Here is a 22,669-nt window from a genome sequence, read left to right on the forward strand (position 1 = left end):
GCCTTTGCTCACCTTCCTGGCACCTGCAATGAGCAGCTCTAGCCCCCTCCGCTCTGGCCGGCACTCTTGCTCACACTGCCGTTAAGCTCCAGGTTGCGGCTTGATGACGTCATCAAGCTGAGACCTGACACTTACGTCAGAGCAAGCAGAGATGCCAGGCAGAGTGGAGGGGAGCGACGATCGCCGAGGGAACGGCAGGGAGGTGAGTGGATCCTCTTCTTCCCCCCCCCCCCCCTACTGCCACTGCTCTAATAGTAATCACTACGATCCGCTGGCGCTTGTAGTGATCACGTGATCAGGAGCCAATCGCAATGGCTTCTGATGACTGAGGGGAGATGCCAGCTGTCATATGACAGCTTACTTTCCCCTCTCGGGTGCGTACGATCATGTCGGGAGCGGAAGCAGCAGGTGGCGTAAATCCTACGCCGCATCAGCCTAGGGCAGCCACAAGTGCGGCATTGGATTTACTTTCACCGGTCCCCAAAAGGTTAAAGGGGTTCTGTGGGTGTTTGCTTAGGATAAAAAACGCCACTTACCTGGGGCTTCTATCAGCCCCCTGTAGCAGTAATGTCCCACGCCATCCTCCTCCGATCCGCCGTTCCCCACCGCCGGTCCAGGTCTAGCGCGGCATGCTGTCCAACTGTGGCTGCGTGGTCGTGCTCGCTCCCACCCCCGTCATCAGAAGCTTACTGCGCAGGCACAGTACAAGAAAACTTCGTACTGCGCAGTAAGCTTCCGATGATGCGAACGGCACCGCGCATTATTCGGCTATGACAGACGCATAATGCCCAGTGCCAGCGGCGGAGGACGGCGTGGGACATTACTGCTACAGGGGGCTGATAGAATCCCCAGGTAAGTAGCGGTTTTTATCCTCAGCAAACACCCACAGAACCCCTTTAAGAATGGCAACCTCTATCATTTTTTTATTTTTTTTTTATTCCAAGTTTCCTGAGTGATTTCTGGCCAGCCAACGGCCATTTATACATCATTTTCGCTAATTTACTGGGGGAGTCTTTTAATTAGACAGTGAGCAATGTGTAGAGTAAAGTAACCCTCGGCAACCAACCTAAATTCCTCTGTCATCTGACATTGTTAAATCTCATTGGCCACTGTGTGTAATGCCACTACTATAGCATCATGGTTTTCCAGTGCTCAGCAGCCCATTGTCCCAATATGTGCCTATTTTAAAGGGATAATTAATGAGGCCCGGTAGTGACATATAGTAGAATGCAGTAAATTATTCAGGATAACCACAGACTTCCTATATCTATATATTGCTGTATGTTGGTATGTAACGTCACCTTCCCAGTGATACTTAGCCTAGGCTGTTTAGCTATGTAGATCCCCCCCCCCCCCCCAAAGAATTCTGGGAGTCCACGCATTATTTTCACTGGCTTCAGAATTCTCAGTAAACAAACATTCTGCAGTGATGCACCTGACAGGAATGAAGATGTCTCCAGCTGTGATAAATGCCAGTATGTAAATCAGGGAGAGGAAAGATTGTACAATGGGGAAACACTGACTAAATCAGTCATGAATAAGTATTATTAAAAACAAAAATAAAGAAACAGGCAATTTTATCCATTACATTATTTTCACTACAGTGCCTCTTGAGGCCGTTTTTACACTTGCAGGTAATTCCTGCCTCGCGTTACCCTATTTTGCCAGAAGGGACCACAAAAGCAAAGAAAGTCTATGGAGACTTTCACACTTATTTTGGTCCCTGGTGGTGCGGCTGAAGTATCCGAGCCAATGCTAGGGCAACGGCGCATTACCACAAGCACCACGCTTACCGCACGGTGCTTGGGGTAATGGAAGTCGGGCGACACATAAAGTGTAAACGACAGGGCACAGTACATCCTGCCCAGCGGGAGGGGGCGGCAGGGGCAAACCCAGGATTTTCAAGGGGGGGATTCCTGAAAGTTCTCCCTCAGCCATGCACAATACGGTATAATAATATGGTAGGACATCCTGCTGCGTACACATAGTGGAATTTCTCGTCCGACTGACAGGATCTGACAATTATTTCCTAAATGTCCGATCTGCTCCCCGATCAACAACGGGATCAATAAGGAGCAGTTTAGATACAGATATTAATGAGGACAGCCAACATCTGTACACATACTGCTGCTCCATGCTCTGTACACACGCTGCTGCTCCATGCTCTGTACACACGCTGCTGCTCCATGCTCTGTACACACTCTGCTGCTCCATGCTCTGTACACACTCTGCTGCTCCATGCTCTGTACACACGCTGCTGCTCCATGCTCTGTACACACGCTGCTGCTCCATGCTCTGTACACACGCTGCTGCTCCATGCTCTGTACACACGCTGCTGCTCCATGCTCTGTACACACGCTGCTGCTCCATGCTCTGTACACACGCTGCTGCACCATGCTCTGTACACACGCTGCTGCTCCATGCTCTGTACACACTCTGCTGCTCCATGCTCTGTACACACGCTGCTGCTCCATGCTCTGTACACACGCTGCAGCTCCATGCTCTGTACACACGCTGCTGCTCCATGCTCTGTACACACTCTGCTGCTCCATGCTCTGTACACACGCTGCTGCTCCATGCTCTGTACACACGCTGCTGCTCCATGCACTGTACACACGCTGCTGCTCCATGCTCTGTACACACGCTGCTGCTCCATGCTCTGTACACACGCTGCTGCTCCATGCTCTGTATGCTCTGTACACACGCTGCTGCTCCATGCACTGTACACACGCTGCTGCTCCATGCTCTGTACACACGCTGCTGCTCAATGCTATGTACACACTGCTGCTCCATGCTCTGTACACACGCTGCTCCATGCTCTGTACACACGTTGCTGCTCCATGCTCTGTACACACGGTGCTGCTTCATGCTCTGTACACATGCTGGTGCTCCATGCTCTGTACACACGCTGCTGCTTCATGCTCTGTACACATGCTCACGCTGCTGCTCCATGCTCTGTACACACGCTGCTGCTCCATGCTATGTACACACGCTGCTGCTCCATGCTCTGTACACACTCTGCTGCTCCATGCTCTGTACACACGCTGCTGCTCCATGCTCTGTACACACGCTGCTGCTCCATGCTCTGTACACACGCTGCTGCTCCATGCTCTGTACACACGCTGCTGCACCATGCTCTGTACACACGCTGCTGCTCCATGCTCTGTACACACTCTGCTGCTCCATGCTCTGTACACACGCTGCTGCTCCATGCTCTGTACACACGCTGCAGCTCCATGCTCTGTACACACGCTGCTGCTCCATGCTCTGTACACACTCTGCTGCTCCATGCTCTGTACACACGCTGCTGCTCCATGCACTGTACACACGCTGCTGCTCCATGCTCTGTACACACGCTGCTGCTCCATGCTCTGTACACACGTTGCTGCTCCATGCTCTGTACACACGGTGCTGCTTCATGCTCTGTACACATGCTGGTGCTCCATGCTCTGTACACACGCTGCTGCTTCATGCTCTGTACACATGCTCACGCTGCTGCTCCATGCTCTGTACACACGCTGCTGCTCCATGCTATGTACACACGCTGCTGCTCCATGCTCTGTACACACTCTGCTGCTCCATGCTCTGTACACACGCTGCTGCTCCATGCTCTGTACACACGCTGCTGCTCCATGCTCTGTACACACGCTGCTGCTCCATGCTCTGTACACACGCTGCTGCACCATGCTCTGTACACACGCTGCTGCTCCATGCTCTGTACACACTCTGCTGCTCCATGCTCTGTACACACGCTGCTGCTCCATGCTCTGTACACACGCTGCAGCTCCATGCTCTGTACACAAGCTGCTGCTCCATGCTCTGTACACACTCTGCTGCTCCATGCTCTGTACACACGCTGCTGCTCCATGCTCTGTACACACGCTGCTGCTCCATGCACTGTACACACGCTGCTGCTCCATGCTCTGTACACACGCTGCTGCTCCATGCTCTGTACACACGCTGCTGCTCCATGCTCTGTATGCTCTGTACACACGCTGCTGCTCCATGCACTGTACACACGCTGCTGCTCCATGCTCTGTACACACGCTGCTGCTCAATGCTATGTACACACTGCTGCTCCATGCTCTGTACACACGCTGCTCCATGCTCTGTACACACGTTGCTGCTCCATGCTCTGTACACACGGTGCTGCTTCATGCTCTGTACACATGCTGGTGCTCCATGCTCTGTACACACGCTGCTGCTTCATGCTCTGTACACATGCTCACGCTGCTGCTCCATGCTCTGTACACACGCTGCTGCTCCATGCTATGTACACACGCTGCTGCTCCATGCTCTGTACACACTCTGCTGCTCCATGCTCTGTACACACGCTGCTGCTCCATGCTCTGTACACACGCTGCTGCTCCATGCTCTGTACACACGCTGCTGCTCCATGCTCTGTACACACGCTGCTGCTCCATGCTCTGTACACACACTGCTGCTCCAAGCTCTGTACACACGCTGCTGCTCGATGCTCTGTACACACGCTGCTGCTCCATGCTCTGTACACACGCTGCTGCTCCATGCTCTGTACACACGCTGCTGCTCGATGCTCTGTACACATGCTGCTGCTCGATGCTTTGTATACACTCTGCTTCTCAATGCTCTGTACACACGCTGCTGCCCCATGCTCTGTACACATGGTGCTTCTCCATGTCTAGGGCTTAAAGTATTAGAGACACAGGATCAGGGGGACAGCCAGGCAACTGGTATTGTTTAAAAGAAAATAAATATGGCAGCCTCCATATCACTCTCCCCTCAGGTTCCCTTTAAGGATACCCGAGGTAAAATGTGACATGATGAGATAGACATGTGTATGGACAGTGCCTAGCACACAAATAACTATGCTGCATTCCTTTTTTCTTTCTCTGCCTGAAAGAGTTAACCATCAGGTATGTAATGGTGGGGATACACAGGTCGACCGGCGGCTCGATTAGCCACCGGATCGACCCCAGCTGCGTCCCCGCTTCTCCGCGCGTACGCGCGGATCGATTACCGCTCGCCCCCGCCGGCGCTTCCTTATCAATGCTCGATTCCCTGCCATTGTCCGCAGGTGGGAATCGAGCGGGCGGGGGTCAAGCAGCTTGATCGGGCAAGCTGAATATTATCAGCTGGCCGGATCTGCTGGTCGATACACGGTACAGAAACGTACCGTGTATCCCCAGCATAAGAGTCAGGACTGGGTCAGACTACAGTGTGACCCTCACTGATAAGAAATTACAACTATAAAACACTATCCTAGCAGAAAATGGCTTTTGAGAGCAGAAAAGAGATAAAAAGGGTCAGTAGTTCGTAGATTTTAGTTCTGGCATACGTTTATGAATGTGTCATTGAGCAAAAACAATAAAACAGTAAACACTTAAAAAGTAGATTTAAATATAAAATAAAATTGTGGGATAAGAGGATAGATACAATTGCTTATTTCATTAGTTTATTTTCACATCGGGTGTCCTTTGAAGGGGTTCTCCGGTATCTGTAAAAAAGCTAAAACTGACACTTACCTGGGGCTTCTATCGGCCCCCTGCAGCTGTAATGTCCCGCGCCGTCCTCCTCCAATGCTCCGTTCCCCGCCGCCGGTAACCTGCTAATTATTTGTCTAACTAGACGAATAGAACTGCGGCCGCACGCGTGCTCGCTCCCGAGCGCGTCATCGGGAGCTTACTGCGCAGGCACAGTAAGAAGTTTTCTTGTACTGCGCCTGCGCAGTTAGCTTCTGATGACGCGCGTGGGAGAAAGCACACAGTTCTATTTGTCTAGTTAGACCAATAATTAGCAGGTTACCGGCGCTGGGGAACAGAGCATTGGAGGAGGACGGCGCGGGACATTACAGCTGCAGGGGGCCGATAGAAGCCCCAGGTAAGTGTCAGTTTTAGCTTTTTTACAGATACCAGAGAACCCCTTTAATGCTTGCCCATGCCTTCAAATGCCCTAATTATCTTCTCGGGACTGGAAAAAGTCAGAGAGATAATATTCCTATACCTTCCTCAGTTCTCCATCTTTTGAGCAGGGAACAATCCTGACAACCATGGCTGAGAAGCAGCCTTTGTGTTTACACTAGATTATGTCTCACCCTAAAGGCAGCCATACACTGGACGATTGCCACCAGATCGACCAGCAGATAGATCCCTCTGTGATCTAATCTGATCAAAGAGGGATCTATTGGCTGCCTACACTGCAAACAGATTTTGAATCGATTTCACTATGAAACCGATTCACAATCTGTGGAGCATACATTACCCCCCGCATACATTACCTGATCCGGCCGGCATGAGTCCTCCGGTCTCCGCTGTCTTCTTCTCCGCTCTGGGCTCCAGCTTCACTTTACCTCCTGTCCGGGGAGGTTTAAACAGTAGAGGGCACTCTACTGTTTAACTTTCCTGTTGGGACAGGAAGAAGTGAAGTCTGCCAGAGCCCAGCGCAGAGAAGAGACAGCGGAGAGAGCGGGGACACGCGCCGGCGGAACAGGTAATGTATTACTGCTAGCGTTGGTCGTCGGACATTCGAACGCCACTATCGACGCTCTCCCGACCTGCCGCGATTGAGCGAAATCTTCTGCGCGGACAGATCGACGGGAACGATCGATTTCGGACGGAAATCTATCGTTCTGTCAGCGTTTGCACAACGATTTCACAGCAGATTCGATCACAGTGATCGAATCTGCTGTATATCGGCGGAAAATAGTATAAGTGTATGAACCCCTTTACAGAAGAGGCATATTACTAGGGACAGTTATTAAGCCCCATCAGAAGTGAACAGGCTCATAACACTTTGGTCATTTGCCAGTAAATAAAACCGTCACCTTCCAAAATAATATATTTTAGACGTCCCAACGCCTTTCCTAGCCCACCAGCCTATGAAAAACCTTGAAACTGTGCTTGGTCGGGGGAAACCCAAATGGGTCAGTGGGAAGTAGAAGAGTGAGGTGTCCTGACACCCAGAGGAAAAAAGACACAGAGACAACAGGAGCCCAAATGATGCAGCACATTAGTAGCTAATGGAGAGTGTATAAAATCAAAAAGAAGCTACTCACAAAGGTAGGTTGCAATAGAGGCCATCAACCACTTGAGGCAGGTGGAGACAATTCACTAAACTTATCTCCTGTCTTTAATAGCGTTTCTAGAGTTATCACCATGGTGATAAGGCATGTAGTATTCAGGAAACATTTTACCTCAGGCAAACCTAAAGTTAACTCTTCTGTCTTTAAGTTAACGCTTCAATCCTTAAAATAACTCCAGAATTCTAAAATTAAAGACAGGCTGTTAATTAACTGCATGTGAAAATAACTACAGAGGGGGTAACTTAAGGACAGAAATGATAAGATGACTCCCTCCCTGTGAAAACTTATCTCTACACCTTAATAAGGCAAGATTGATGTGTGGAGGTAAGTTTTCTCTTGCCTTATTATCTCCAGCATGATATTAGTGAATTGAGGACAATGAAAATGACTCCTCTTGGGGTGTCCCAACGGGACTGGATATGGTCAATTTCTTAGGTCAAAAACAACTGGATGTCACAAAGGCGTCCACCATGTGACCCCAGAGGAAATCCCCACAAACCTCAATGTTATGGGGGGTGTAATGCACAATGCCTCAGGTGCTCAATACTTTTGGCTATTGGTACGGTGGCACTTGTATTGGCCTGAGGAAGCGGGCTCAGACCCATGAAACGCATTGCCTGTGCTAATAAATCTCATTGGCCTCAATTCACTAAGATCATGCTGGAGATAATAAGGCAAGAGAAAACTTACCTCCACACAGTGAGAGAGTTATTTTATCTCTTCATTCCTTATGTTACCTCCTCTGTAGTTAATTTACCTCCTCTGTAGTTAATCTACCTCCTCTGTAGTTAATTTACCTCCTCTGTAGTTATTTTCACACGCAGTTAATGAACAGCCTGTCTTTAACTCTGGAGTTATTTTAAGGATTAAAGAGTTAATTTAAAGACAGAAGAGTTAACTTTAGGTTTGCCTGAGGTAAAATGTTTCCTGAATACTACATGCCTTATCACCATGGTAACAACTCTATAGAAGAGTTATTAAAGACAGGAGATAAGTTTAGTGAATTGAGGCCATAGTCTTATCTGACTGTTGTCATTGAGGTAAGCACCACATTTTTCTACATTTTAATTGAGTTTAACCTAATTTTATCTTTACCTGGGCACCTCTTTACCTTTATTGGGTCAGTGGGAAGATCCTTCTGTATAGCTCAAGCTCTTTGGTGCAGTGCCAGACTTGTATGACCATTCCCACCGGGGAGCAGGCGTCAAATGTTGCAAGACTTCATATGAAGAGAGCATTGCTGCAGGTAACAGAATCACAGAGTCCTCTTCTGAAGGAGTCACATGATTATGGAAATAGTAAACCTGAGAAGCCAACTGAAAAGGAACTGAGACACGACAAACATCCCTCCTCCACTGTCGCCTCTAGCAATAGTATTATTATTCTCATGATTGATTTATATAGCGCCAGTATCTTCTGCAGTGCTGCACAACAGAACACAGGGTATAACTATACAAAATAAACAACACAACAGTTAAAAATACAATAATACAAGACAATGGTGGATTACAGCTGATGCAGTGAAGACATCACCGTGTAATCAGTTTTTACACAGGGGTGGAAGATGTGTGCACATAATACACAGCATTGAGAGGCAAAAGGGGAAAGAAATCCCTGGCCAAACGGCCTTAAAATAGCCACACACAGGGGCAAACCCAGGTTTTTCAAGGGGGGGATTCCTGAAAAGGCTTCCTCAGCCACACACAATACAGTATAATAATATGGTAGGACGTTCATGTTGGATACACATAATGCATTTTCCCGACCGACAGCTGGATCGATCAGGAGCAGTTTGGATATAGATAATAACCGGTTCAGCGCCGCAGTGCCGAAAATCTCATGCATCCGAGCAACGTTCACCTCCCATTCATTCGCCTATAACTTTATTGCTACTTATCACAATGAATTGATCTATATCTTGTTTTTTCCGCCTCTAATTAGGCTTTCTTTGGGTAGTACATTTTGCTAAGATTTCTTTTTTTCTAAATCCATTTTTAGGGCCTGTACACACTGAAAAACGCAAGCAAAATCGCAAGCGCATGCGTTTTTAAAGTGCCTGTAGTTTTAAAAACGCATGCGCTTTTGCCTGCGTTTTTTGTGCGTTTGCGTTTTTCTTGTAATTGCTGATTGGCTAAAGAATCCTTTGTTTTTTTTCTAGTTTACATTTCAACAGGAATCAGGAGATTGCAGAGTCTTCTGGGATACTGACTTCTGAAAAACGCAGGCAAAAACGCAAGCGCATGCGTTTTTAATGCGTTTTTCATGAGCTGCGCTTAAAAAAGCGCAGCAGGCACTGCGATTGCGTTTTTCTAAAAACGCATCGCACCAGTGTGTACAAGTCATCACGATTTTCATTATTTTTCAAAAGACCTTGCGTTTTTAAAAACGCATGCGTTTTTAAAAACGCAACGCAAGCGCAGCAGTGTGTACAGGCCCTAACAGGAAGATTAAGAAAAAAAATGAAAAAAATTCATTATTTCTCAGTTTTTGGCCATTATAGTTTGAAATTAATATACGCTACCATAATTAAAACTCATGTATTTTATTTGCCCATCTGTCCCGGTTATTCCACTGTTTAAACAATGTCCCTATCACAATTTATGGTGCCAATATTTCATTTAGAAATAAAGGTGCATTTTTTCAATTTGCGTCTATCACTATTTATAAGCTTATCATTTTAAATAATATAAAAACATACTCTCTTGACGTGCATATTTAAAAAGTTCAGACCCTTGGGTAACTATTTATGTTGTTTTTGTTTTTTTTTATTGTATTTTTTTTATTTATTTTTTTTTATAAAAAAATGTATGTGGGTAATTTTTGGTGTGGGAGGGAAACTGCCTATTTTAAATGTAAAATATTATAATTCTTTAATTAAAAATGTATGTGGGTGCAGTTTACTATTTGGCCACAAGATGGCCACAGCGAAAAAAGTCCTGGATGCGAACAATCTCGTATTCAGGAACTAAAATTCAGAGGAGAAGTTCCCTGGGGGCAGAAATACCGCGCTCTCTGGATAGAAAGCGTCAGTATTTCTGCGGGGAAGTTAGATCGGTGAATGGGAATTATATTCCCATTCACTGATCGGGGGGTTAGCGGCGGGTGCGCACGCGGGCGCGCGCCCGATCGCGCGCACCACGCAGGCAAAGCAGCAGTGCCTATCTGGACGAGAAAGCTCGTCCAGATAGGCCGAACCGGATAATGAGGACAGCCGACATTGGTTATGAACGGGAAAGTGAAGCATTCTCACAGCAGGGCACAGGGCTGTGCTCATACTTGACTCTGTTCAGTCCCCCAGAGCTGCTGCTCCATGCTCTGTACACACGCTGCTGCTCTATGCTCTCTACACACACTGCTGCTCCATGCTTTGTACACACACTGCTGCTCCATGCTCTGTACACATGCTGCTGCTGCTCCATGCTCTGTACACACACTGCTGCTCCATGCTCTGTACACACACTGCTGCTCTATGCTCTGTACACACACTTCTGCTGCATGCTCTGTACACACGCAGCAGCTCCATGCTTTGTACACACACTGCTTCTCAATGCTCTGTGTGCACGCTGCTGCTCCATGCTCTGTACGCAAGCTGCTGCTCCATGCTCTGTACACACACTGCTGCTCCATCCAAAGCCAACGGTAGCAGGGAAAGAAAGGGGGCAGTTCTGTGAGTTGCAGGATACCTGCAGCTATTCTGGTGTCTCAACTTGTGCCCGTCCCCAGACACTGCACCGGCCCTGGTCTAAGGGGGGGGGGGGGGTCCGGCCAGCTGTAATCCCCCCCCCACACACACACACGTTTGCCTAGGACACACCATACAATTTTTCAAATATCTTTTCAATTCAAGAATTGAAATACATTTTTTGACTGATTGTAACATTTAAAAAATCTGACCAATGTACCACACACATGTGTTTTTCCCCAGTTATGAAAAAAATAATTGAAGTCTCAGTAAAAATTGCTTGGGTCTGTACATCAAGTAATTGACAATATACCACACACCATACTTTTCATAAAAAATGATCAGAAAAATCCAACACTCCTGATCTGTTATCAAATAAAAACAAGCAATTCAATCAGATTTCGCGAACGAATGGAAAAAACAAGAGATTTGAGTCCAGTATTCACCTAGACAGAGAGCCTGGGGGATGGGCATTATTGAAGTGCCATCAACAGAGATTGTGATGTGAGGCAGGGGTGTTGAATTGTGAGGTGGAAATATTACCATTTCAGTCTTGTCTATGTTGAGTTTTAGAAAACGAGAGGAGGTGAAGGAGGAGATAGTATTGTTATAGTCAGGAACACAAGCTGTTTGAGTATTCAAGGTAGATAAGGTGAAAGGTAGATTTGGTGTCATTAGCGTATCGGTGTATTTGGAAAATAAAGGAACTGATGAGCTGACCAAGACCATAAGTGAAGACAGAGAAAAGGAGAGGTCTGAGGACTGAGCCTTGGGGAACTCCAACAGTAAATGGATGTAGAGAGGAGGTGATGCCAGAGTGAGCAACTCTGAAGGTCCTATCTGAGAGATGAGAGCCAGTAGAGGGCAAGACCCTTAATACTCATGGATGAAAGGTTTTGGAGAAGGGGAGGATGATCTACTGTGTCAAATGCTGAGGAAAGATCTAGGAGGATGAGATTAGATTTAACTGTTGCCAGGTCGTTAGTTACTTTGAGTAGGGCAGTTTCGGTTGAGTGGATGAGCGAAATCCAAATTGGAGGTCATCAAACAAAGAATTAGCGGTGAAGCGGTGGACTAAGTGGTGGACTAAGTCTGAATAGACATGGCACACAAGTAGTTTGGCAAAGAAGGGGAGGAGAGAAATAGAGAAGGTTTTTTGAGTGTAGGTATTATGAGGGCTTGCTTGAGCGTGGATGTAAAGATGCATTTGGTGAGAGAAAGGTTTAAGAGGGAGGTTAGGGTTTGTGTGACAGCAAAAAAATGGCCATGGCCATGACATGACACGGGCGGAGCTAACTAATTAACAGTAATGTTAACGGGCTCACATTCCACGGTTTTACCCCGGTTCCTGACATTTTTTTTACACTTAAGCTGTGTCGTTTTGATACAGTAAGGTTTTAATTACTGATTCCATCTCAGTGATATAAATCTTTTTTCAGTGCAATCTAAGGTTTCTTTGGGTAATATTTTTCTCCCAATTTTACATTATTTTATAGTCATTTTATGGGGAAAATTAGATGTAAATGCAGAAAATACTAATTTTTTAATTTTTCACCCTTCCTAATTTTCACATGACACGTCCCACAGTTATAAAACATATAAAAATGAATTATTTGGCCCTTCCCGGTTAAAACGATACTCCATATGCCATATTTTATTGCTAGCTGAGCATGTGGCGCATCTGTGGTGATCGGATGCGTTCGCTAGGGCCATAGTTTGAGGGCCATAGTGCTGTACAGATGCATCGCTAGGCAATGGCAGATTGATAAATCTGTAGAGCATTGGGGCTCCAAACTTTCGCCCTAGTAATTGCATCTGATCGCTACAGGTGGCAGTCATTAAAAGTTTATAAACAGGTAAAGGTATTGCAGGGGTTAATAATTGGTTACCAGGCTAAAAAAAAGGTTAAAAACTAACTAGGGATTTAAAAAAAAAACCCACTTCATTTTATTGGGACTATGTCATTTTAAGTTTTTTTTTTACTAAAAAATTTCCCTAACGTTATAGAATGATTTTTGCGAATAGCCGGTGGATTATAATGCAGGACGTATGTTCTATGTCCTAGAACCCACAGCATCACTAATTAGGACACAGAATCTACGTCCTGGAACATCAAGCAGTTAAAAATGTAACATTTAAACTTGTAAAACGGCACATTATGTTAATGTACCGTTAATGTACCATTTAATGTACCACTTGTACTGCTAAAATACCGCTTGCTTGGCATGTTTGAAGCTCTGCTCAAGCCCTGCTTGTAAACAGGAAGTCTGCAAAGATGGCGCTGAGGGGAGGAGCAGGAAGTTAAGGCAATATGCTTTGGGATACGATTTGAGTGCAAAGTTCTGTGTGGGAATGGAAGATATGTTTTTATATTGGCTTCATTGGCCTCAATTCACGGAGCTTTATCAAACACCTTATCAAACACTTTATCAAACGTTTGATAAACGTTTGATAAATTACCTCATGGCTAAAATCTAATTTTGAATTCACTAAGGTGTTATATATTTATCGAATGTTTTACCGATAAAACGTCCAATAAATATATATCACCTTAGTGAATTCAAAATTAGATTTTACCCATGAGGTAATTTATCAAACGTTTATCAAACGTTTGATAAAGCTCCGTGAATTGAGGCCATTGCCTCCGTGGGTATCCACTCTCCAGGAAAAAGAGTGCCAAGTTCAGACTCTCCACTCAGTTTTCAGGAGCGTGTTGAGTGGATCTGTTTTTATCTGCAAATCAAGGTGGTCAATATTTTTAACGTTAAGATCCGTTCCTCCATTTTTGTCTGCTCCAAAAAAACGTACCGAACAGATATGTTTTTATCGCAAGTATGAACCGGTCTTTAGTCTGGTTCTGCTCAATGGCATCTGTTTATATTATAATGCTTCATTATTTAAAGAGAAACCGTAACCAAGAATTGAACTTCATCCCAATCAGTAGTGGCTACCCCCTTTCCCATGAGAAATCTTTTTCTTTTCACAAACGGATCATCAGGGACGCTCTGTATGGCTGATATTGTGGTGAAACCCTTCCCACAGTGTGATGTCATGACCATGGTCCTGACTGTTTCCTCTCTGTGAGCCTTGTTGCATTATGGGAAATAACAGCTGTTTACAGCTGTTTCCAACTGCCAAAAAAGCATGCAGCATCTCCTTCCATTGTCATCACCTGCCAGCAGTGAAAATGTCACCATGTGATAAATGTCAGAATGTAATTCAGGTAGAGGAAAGATTTTACAATGGGCAAACCGTGACTAAATCATTTACACATAATTATTGTAAAAACGAAGCACTTTTTTATTACATTATTTTCACTGGTGTTCCTCTTTAAGGCTTGAAGGTCTGGTCTCTGTATATCTCTTTTTATTTGTCTGGCTTTTATTAACAAGTCCTTATGGTAGAACAGGAGGCTTGATCAGTAGTTTCCATAAACGTGGAAATTATTCCACCGCATCTCCTCTCCCGGTGGTATATTTAATGTTATGGAGCCGGATCATATTTCCATGTTGTTCTATTTCTTCCTCAAAGCTTCATTTCAGGAAGAAATTGTGAGCCACAATTGCCGTGTTTACTGTAATGATCCCGACAAAGCCAGTCTCCGGGGTAATTTACATTAAATGAGCGATACTTGACAAACCGCTGATGATTAATAATTCTGCACAGAATGGCGTAGACTTCCAGACATGTCATACAGAATGTTCCCGGCCTGGTCCATGAGGACTCGGACACCTTCCTGTCTTGTCTTTCTGCTGATGCCTGGAGCCCTGAGTAGATTAGTGGGTCCAAGAACCTAAAACTGCCCATTAATGTTCATCTTCTGTGTCAGAAAGTCCTCTTCACGCAGCTTAAGCTCTCCAGGGAGATAGAGTCGAAGGATCTCAGCAGATCTTAACAAAAGTCAACAAGTTCCCAACTCCTGTTGACATGAATAATTTCCTCTAACGCAAAGGGACAGCAAGGTGCTTAGGCCAAGCATGATATATTACAGCTATTAAAGTGGTTGTCAAATCTTTTTTTTTTAGAGCTATGAGGTGTAGTTTAAATGGCCAAAGAGCTATGACCCTGGTTCCATCTGATGGAGCTTAATAACTGTCCCTGGTAACATGCCTCTTCTGTTAGGGTGAGTCATAATCTAGCGAAAACACAAAGGCTGTTCCTTCTCAGACATGGTTGTCAGGATTGTTCACTGTTCAGAAGATGTAGTAGTGAGGAAAGGCCAAAAATATAATCTAACTTTTTCCAGTCTTGAGATGAATTCTGGCTATTCATCAGGCCAAGCATTAGAATATCTTATTCATTGGTAGGCCGGGACCATCTTATCAGAGTTTGAGGATGAGACCTAAAGAGAATGTCAAAGAGGAACTTTAACCCAAGATTGAAATCATCCCAATCAGTAGCTGATAACCCCTTTCTCATAAGAAATCTTTACCTTTTCTAAACTTGATCATTAGGGGGCTAATATTGTGGTAAAACCCCTCCCACAGTGTGATGTCATGACCATGGTCCTGACAGTTTGCTGTCTGTGAACCTTATTGCATTGTGGGAAATAACGGCTTTAACCAACTGCCAAGCAAGCAGTATCTCCCTCTGTGCATAGAACTCTCAGTAACGACCATTCCGTACAGATCACCTGGCAGAACTAAAGATGTCACCACCAGTGATAAGTTTCAGAATGTAAATCAGGGAGAGGAAAGATTTTAAAATGGGCAAACACTGACTAAATAATCTATACATTAATATTGTAAAAATAAGCAATTTTATTAATTGTGTTTTTTTCACTACAGTTCCTCTTTAAAGGACCTCTGTCACGAAAATCTTAAAATTTTAAATATATGTAAGCATATACAATTAAGAAGTACGTTTCTTTCATAGTAAAATGAGCCATAAATTACTTTTCTCCTATGTTGCTGTTACTTACAGTAGGTAGTGGAAATCTGACATTGCCGACAGGTTTTTGGACTAGCCCATCTCCTCATGGGGGGTTCACAGGGTTTTCCTTATTTTCAATACGCACTTAGTGAATGGCAGTTGCTCTGTCCAACTGCTAGAAAAGTGTATGGTGTGCAGGGAGGTTGGCCAGCATCTTTGTATAAATCTTTTTCAGGGAATGTCTTTATAAAGATGCTGAAAATCCCCTATGGAGAGATGGACTAGCCCAAAATCTGTCAGCAATGTCAGATTTCGACTATCTACTGTAAGTGACAGCAACATAGGAGAGAAGTAATTTATGGTTCATTTTACTCAGGAAGAAACGTATTTCTTATTTGTATGTGTTTTAAACCCTAAGATTTTCGCAACCGTTCCTCTTTAAAAATGGAATGGATTGTCCATTTGAAACATATTCCAAATGATGTATTTAGATAGTGGTTTGTTTCAGTTCTCTCAAGATAAAGATACTTACCATAACTGTATCAAGAAAGGTTTATCCACTTTTTTCCGTATTCACCCTCTCCTGTATCCTAAAATAGACTTGGTTTATGATAGCCCTGATAGCAGCTTTAAATGCTAAAATAACCCTGATGGTAACATTAAGCCTAATACACACATCCAATTTTGATTGGCCAATGATTGACCCATTTTACCACCTCCATGTAGTTTGAGAGCTTACCTACACAATCTATTCATAGTATTTGAAATCTGTTGACCCTCACACTACATGGAGGTGGTAAAATTGGCCAATCAAAATTGAAGGTGTGTACCAGACTTAGAAAACAAGTGCTACGGCTTCTTTTGGCCAGCTACTGGCTTACAAATACCTGAGGAAGTAGAACGTTTCCTTCCGAAATGCGTTGTCTAAAGTGCATTTAATAGAATGACCTTTTCATCTGTGGTATGTGACCATATATAAGTACGGTAGGTATGAGGTTCTTGCTATCCTATCTGATAGTGATTTTAAATCCTTCATGCCCTATGTTACGCCACCCTACCTCTCTAGTCTCACGCATCAGACAAAATGAATCCCAACAATCAACATTGGCAAATGATGTGACATGCAATGATTCTGTACATACGACAATGACACGGTCATTCGCAACACTGTACACACTGCAGAGAAAGCGACTGGGGATGTTTATTCAAAGTTCATTCAAAGTTCACTCAGAGACGCTGCATATACGTAAAAGCACCAGCGGTCGCTCGTGATCTTACAAGAACTGCACACGTAGTTTCACATGAACAATAAACACGTCTGTTAGGAAGGTATCATTGGTTATGCTTGAGAACTGTTTTTTTGGTCATTATCTTTTTACAACGCTAGAATGTTGGCCATTAAAGAGAAACTCCAACCAAGAATTTAACTTTATCCCAATCAGTAGCTGATACCCCCTTTTACATGAGAAATCTATTGCTTTTCACAAACAGACCATCAGGGGGCGCTGTATGGCTGATATTGTGGTGAAACCCCTCCCACAAGAAGCTCTGAAGACCACAGTACTTTTGACAGTTTGCCACAATGTAACCAGGTTCACAGACAGGAATTAGCTGTTTACAGCTGTCTACAACAGCCAAAACAGCTAGCAGCAGCTACATAACCTGCCCACAGTAAAAATGTCACCATGTAATAAATGTCAGAATGTAAATCAGGGAGAGGAAAGATTTTACAATGGGCAAACACTGACTAAATCATTTATACATAAATATTGTAAAAATGAAGCACTTTTTTAATTACACTATTTTCACTGGAGTTCCTCTTTAAGCGAGGATATCGATGAGTTTTAAGGGCATCAGGGCTTAACCACTTTACCCCCGCCCGTACGGATTTCTCCGTCCCTTTTTCCATCCTTTAAACCCCAGGGACGGAGAAATCCGTACTTTGCGCACTCCCGCCGCTGCCCGCGCTCCCGCTTGTAAACACGCCGCCCGCCGCTAGTAAACACGCCGCCGCCCGCTCGCCCAGAGATCAACGAACGGGAAAATCCATTCCCGTTCGTTGATCTAAGCCCCGCAATGATCCGCTGCCGCTCGGCTGAGCAGCGCGATCATTGTGAGCAATAACAAAGTCCCAGCCTCTTTCTACTTCCTGCAAGCGTCCGGAAGGACGCTTGCAGGTCGCATGAAATAAAAAGTTACTGTTGCCATCTTGTGGCCAAATAGTAATACTACACCCTAACCATTTTTTACACACAAATAAACTAGTTTTACCCAAAAAATTAACTCCTTCCCTCCCACACTCCCCAATTTTTTTTTTTTTGTAATAAAAAAAAAATAAAAATTTACAATTTAAAAAAAAATACATAAATAGTTACCTTAGGGACTGAACTTTTTAAATATTTATGTCAAGAGGGTATAACACTGTTACTTTATAAACTATGGGCTTGTAATTAGGGATGGATGCAAAACTGAAAAAAATGCACCTTTATTTCCAATTAAAATATTGGCGGCAAACATTGTGATAGGGACATAATTTAAACGGTTTTATAACCGGGATAAATAGGCATATACATTTAATGGGTTTTAATTACAGTAGCATGCATTATTTAAAAACAATAAAGGCCGAAAACTGAAAAATAATAAATTTTTTCCCACATTTTTTCCTATTTTCCCATTAAAACACATTTAGAATAAAATTATTCTTGGCATAATGTCCCACCTAAAGAAAGCCTAATTGGTGGCGAAAAAAACAAGATATAGTTCATTTCATTGCGATAAGTAATGATAAAATTATAGACGAATGAATGGAAGGAGCGCTGAAAGGTGAAAATTGCTCTGGTGGTCAGGGGGTAAAACCCCTCAGTTGGGAAGTGGTTAAAGGGATACTGTAGGGGGGTTGGGGGAAAATGAGCTGAACTTACCCGGGGCTTCAAATGGTCCCCCGCAGGCATCCTGTGCCCGCGCAGCCACTCACCGATGCTCCGGCCCCGCCTCCAGTTCACTTCTGGAATTTCTGACTTTAAAGTCAGAAAACCACTGCGCCTGCGTTGCCGTGTCCTCGCTCCCGCTGATGTCACCAGGAGTGTACTGCGCAGACACAGACCATACTGGGCCTGCGCTGTGCGCTCTTGATGACATCAGCAGGATCGAGGACACGGCAACGCAGGCGCAGTGGTTTTCTGACCTTAAAGTCAGAAATTCTAGAAGTGAACTGGAGGCGGGGCCGGAGCATCGGTGAGCGGCTGCGCAGGCACAGGATGTCTGTGGGGGACCATTAGAAGCCCTGGGTAAGTTCAGCTCATTTTCCCCCAAACCCCTACAGTATCCCTTTAAGGCTCATACACCTGGAGCCAAAAATTGTCCAAAATGAATGATAAACTTACTCATCGTTCTGATATCATGCAGTAAATTGATCAATCAATCGAAGGGTTAAATAAGCAATCTACAATAATTCTTTGCGTCTAGAACAATTGTCATGACGGGTCACATCAGCAGATAATCGTTCATAGTCCGCAGTGTGTACAGAGCAAATAGCTCCTGACTGTCCCTCTTTGGGAACCAAAGCCTATTGTTCCTCTCTCTTCCTCATTTGCTCCTGTTTCAGGATTTTTAATTGAGTCTAAACTAAATTAATTCCCATCCTTTAAATTGATATATTTTTACTTTCAAATGTTATAATGAAATGAAACTAATGATGATAGAAAGGACCACTGTAGTTTGAATGATAAAAACGACATCTTTCGCTTATGAATTCTTTGTGATATTCGGAACTAGGAGTGTGGTGGGGGCGTGGTTAGAGGTGTGGCAGGGGGCGTGTCTTTCTTTCTTGACTCAAAAAGCTAGGAAAGATTGTTAAATGATGTGTGCATGAATTCTGCAGCACCTCACCAACATTTAAAGGATACCACAACTGAAATGTGACATAATGAGATAGACATGGGTATGTACAGTGCCTAGCACACAGATAACTATGCTTTGTTCCTTTTTTTCTTTCTCTGCCTGAAAGAGTTAAATATCAGGTATGTAAGTGGCTGACTCAGTCCTGACTCAGACAGGAAGTGACTACAGTGTGACCCTCACTGATAAGAAATTCCAACTATAAAACACTTTCCTAGCAGAAAATGGCTTCTGAGAGCAAGAAAGAGGTAAAAAAGGGGAATTTCTTATCAGTGAGGGTCACACTGTAGTCACTTCCTGTCTGAGTCAGGACTGAGTCAGCCACCAGCCACTTACATACCTGATATTTAACTCTTTCAGGCAGAGAAAGAAAAAAAGGAACACAGCATAGTTATCTGTGTGCTAGGCACTGTACATACACATGTCTATCTCATTATGTCACATTTCAGTTGTGGTATCCTTTAAGGATCTGATTAGTTAACAATATCGTCTGTCAGTCTTTTACAAACACATCACGCTTTTCACATCACGTCGTGTGAATATCTTGAAAGATGAATCATGAAACGATCTTTCATTGGCCATTTCAAACTATTTATCTTTTAGTGGGTACTTAGGTTAAAAGACAACTGAAGCGAGAGGCATATGGAGGCTGCCATATTTAATTTATTTTAAACAATACCAGTTGCCTGGCAGCTCTGCTGATCTATTTGGCTGCAGTACTGTCTGAATAACACCAGAAACTGTTGCATGCTGGTAATCTTGTCAGATCTGACAATAATGCATAGCTCCTAACTGTCCCTCTTTGGGACCCCAATCCCTCTTTCTTCCTCATCTGTCCCTCTTTCAGGACTCATGTACAGATCTGTGTAAATATTTGTATTTATCGACTGAAATAATGTGTTTTTATTGACTATAAACTTTATTCCCATCCTTTAAATTGATAGATTTATTTTCAAATGTTAATATGAAGAACAGTGAACCAGGATAGAAAGGACCAGTGTGGCTTGAATTATATATAACTCAACATCATTTTCTGATGAAATCTTTATGGTATGTGTGACTAGGGGTGTGCTGGGGGCGTGATTAGGGGTGTGGCAGGGGTGTGGCTTAAGTGCTTCTCATCTAAAAAAGCTGGGAGGTATGATAATGTCAGAAATATATGATCTGCTGCATGCTTGTTCAGGGTCTATAACTAAAAGTATTAGAGGCAGAGAATCAGCAGTCCTGCCAGGCAACTGGTATTGCTTAAAGGGAAATAAATATGGCAGCCTCCATATACCTCTCGCTTCTGTTTAAAGCGGACCTGAACGCAGAACTTCCTCTCTGCTCTAAAAGATAAGCAACAGCATAATAACCTTAAAAGAGACACTGAAGCGAAAAAAAAATGATGATATTATGATTTGTATGTGTAGTACAGCTAAGAAATAAAACATTAAGATCAGATATATCAGTCTAATTGTTTCCAGTACAGAAAGAGTTAAGAAACTCTAGTTGTTATCTCTATGCAAAAAAGCCATAAGCTCTGTGACTTTCAAAGTCGTGGAGAGGGCTGTTTTCTGACTTTTATTATCTCAACTAAGTGAACTAATTACTTTTTCTCTGCCAGAGGAGAGGTCATTAGTTCACAGACTGCTCTGAAAGAATCATTTTGAATGCTGAGTGTTGTGTAATCTGCACATATTACAGAATGATGCAATGTTAGAAAAAACACTAAATACCTGAAAATAAAAGTATGAGAATATTTTCTTTGCTGCTAATCTTCTAGTAATTATTCATAGTACACAACCAATTCACTATATCATATATATTTTTTTGCTTCAGTGTCTCTTTAAAGAAAAACATTTCTTTGTTACAGCTGATACAAATCCTGCCATAAATCTTCAGTGTGTCTACTTCCTGCTTTCATGGAAGCAGACATAGGGTTAACATCCTGTGTTTACAAACTCGCAGCTCTGCTGAGGCAAAGGAAATTCCTGAGCTGACACAGATGAAGAGATCAAATTACACCTGTGATTAGTCACAGATGAGGGGGAATTAGACAGGCTAAACTCTCTAAATACATACAGAGTGCATTTCTCTGTGTTTTCCTTCTGTCTTGTGCAAGAGTTCAGGTCCAATTTAGGAAGCAACACGAGGTAAGGAAGCAGTTGTACAATCTCCTATTATAAAGCGTTGCAGAAAATGCATCAGCACTATAATAATAATATTAGGAACAGACCCTCCAATTAGCATGTCTGTCCTGGAACTCACTGAAGGGCTTTTTCTTAGGATTTATATGACAAAGCCAGGCAGGGCCGTTTCTACCCCCGTGCAGGGCGTGCCGCCGCCCGGGGCGCTGTTAGGAGGGGGGCACTATAATGGAGGGGGGAGCCGGAGCCCCGGGGAGGGCAGCCCGACCTCTCCCTCCCTCTCCCGGGCGCCCTCCGTGCTCCCCCCTCAGATGCAGAGCGAGCAGCCGGGAAGCGCTGTTTGCAACTCACCTGCCTGGCTCCAAGCGCTGCTCTCTCGCCGCTGGTCTGTCTCTTCTCTCTGCATAGTGCATACATGCTGATACACGCGGCTTCCGGCTAAACAGGAAGCCGCGTGTATCCGCAGTAGAGATGGGAAGTTCGGATCTTTTCAATGATCCGGATGATTCGAATCGGATCATTGAAGAGATCCGGATCTTTGATCCGAATCTCGGATCATTTTACTACCGGAAGCATTCGGGGGTGAAATGAACAGCAGGACAGGTCTGTGGACAGGAGAAGGGGAGGGGGGTGGACACACAGAGAAGGGGAGAAGATGGACAGAGGGCAGGGAGTGGACAGAGATGGGAGGAGGGACGAGCAGAGAGCAGAAATGTTTGCACGTAATACCCACATGCTGCAATCATATGCTTTACATATATTTCACCTATATGTTCATCTGTACACTTTGAGGCCTGGAACCCACTGAAAACCGCAAACGCAAAACGCAACCGCTAGCGTTTTGTCTGAGCGGTTTGCAAGCGGATTCATGCGCGTTTTGGGTTGTGTTTTGCAACATTGTATTTTTTTCCCCAGCGGGTGCCTAGCGTTTTGCGTTTTGCGTTTTTATCCTGATTGGTCCTGTGAATTATTTTTCATTTTGTTACAGTGTGCTGAACCGCAAAACGCTAGCAAAACCGCTCAGTTTAG

General features: G+C 44.2%; 1 protein-coding gene and 1 long non-coding RNA gene across 5 annotated transcripts in view; one reads left to right on the forward strand and one right to left on the reverse strand.

Moving 5' to 3' along the window:
* Positions 1 to 22,669, reverse strand: part of LOC137533274 (uncharacterized) — a 292,620-nt gene that overhangs the window by 42,257 nt on the left and 227,694 nt on the right. For 3 of the 4 annotated variants that reach the window (XR_011024172.1, XR_011024168.1, XR_011024170.1), the window contains one exon: positions 14,019 to 15,084. The exons of the other annotated variant lie outside the window; for it this stretch is intronic. This is a non-coding gene — a long non-coding RNA (uncharacterized lncRNA). Of the gene's footprint in view, positions 1 to 14,018; positions 15,085 to 22,669 lie in introns of those variants that run through there. 4 annotated transcript variants of the gene reach the window in all.
* The window catches only part of KCNK13 (potassium two pore domain channel subfamily K member 13), a 92,514-nt gene that overhangs the window by 1,927 nt on the left and 67,918 nt on the right, over positions 1 to 22,669 (forward strand). The gene's annotated exons all lie outside the window — the stretch shown is intronic.

This window comes from Hyperolius riggenbachi, chromosome 9, assembly GCF_040937935.1.
Source record: "Hyperolius riggenbachi isolate aHypRig1 chromosome 9, aHypRig1.pri, whole genome shotgun sequence".
Taxonomy (NCBI): domain Eukaryota; kingdom Metazoa; phylum Chordata; class Amphibia; order Anura; family Hyperoliidae; genus Hyperolius; species Hyperolius riggenbachi.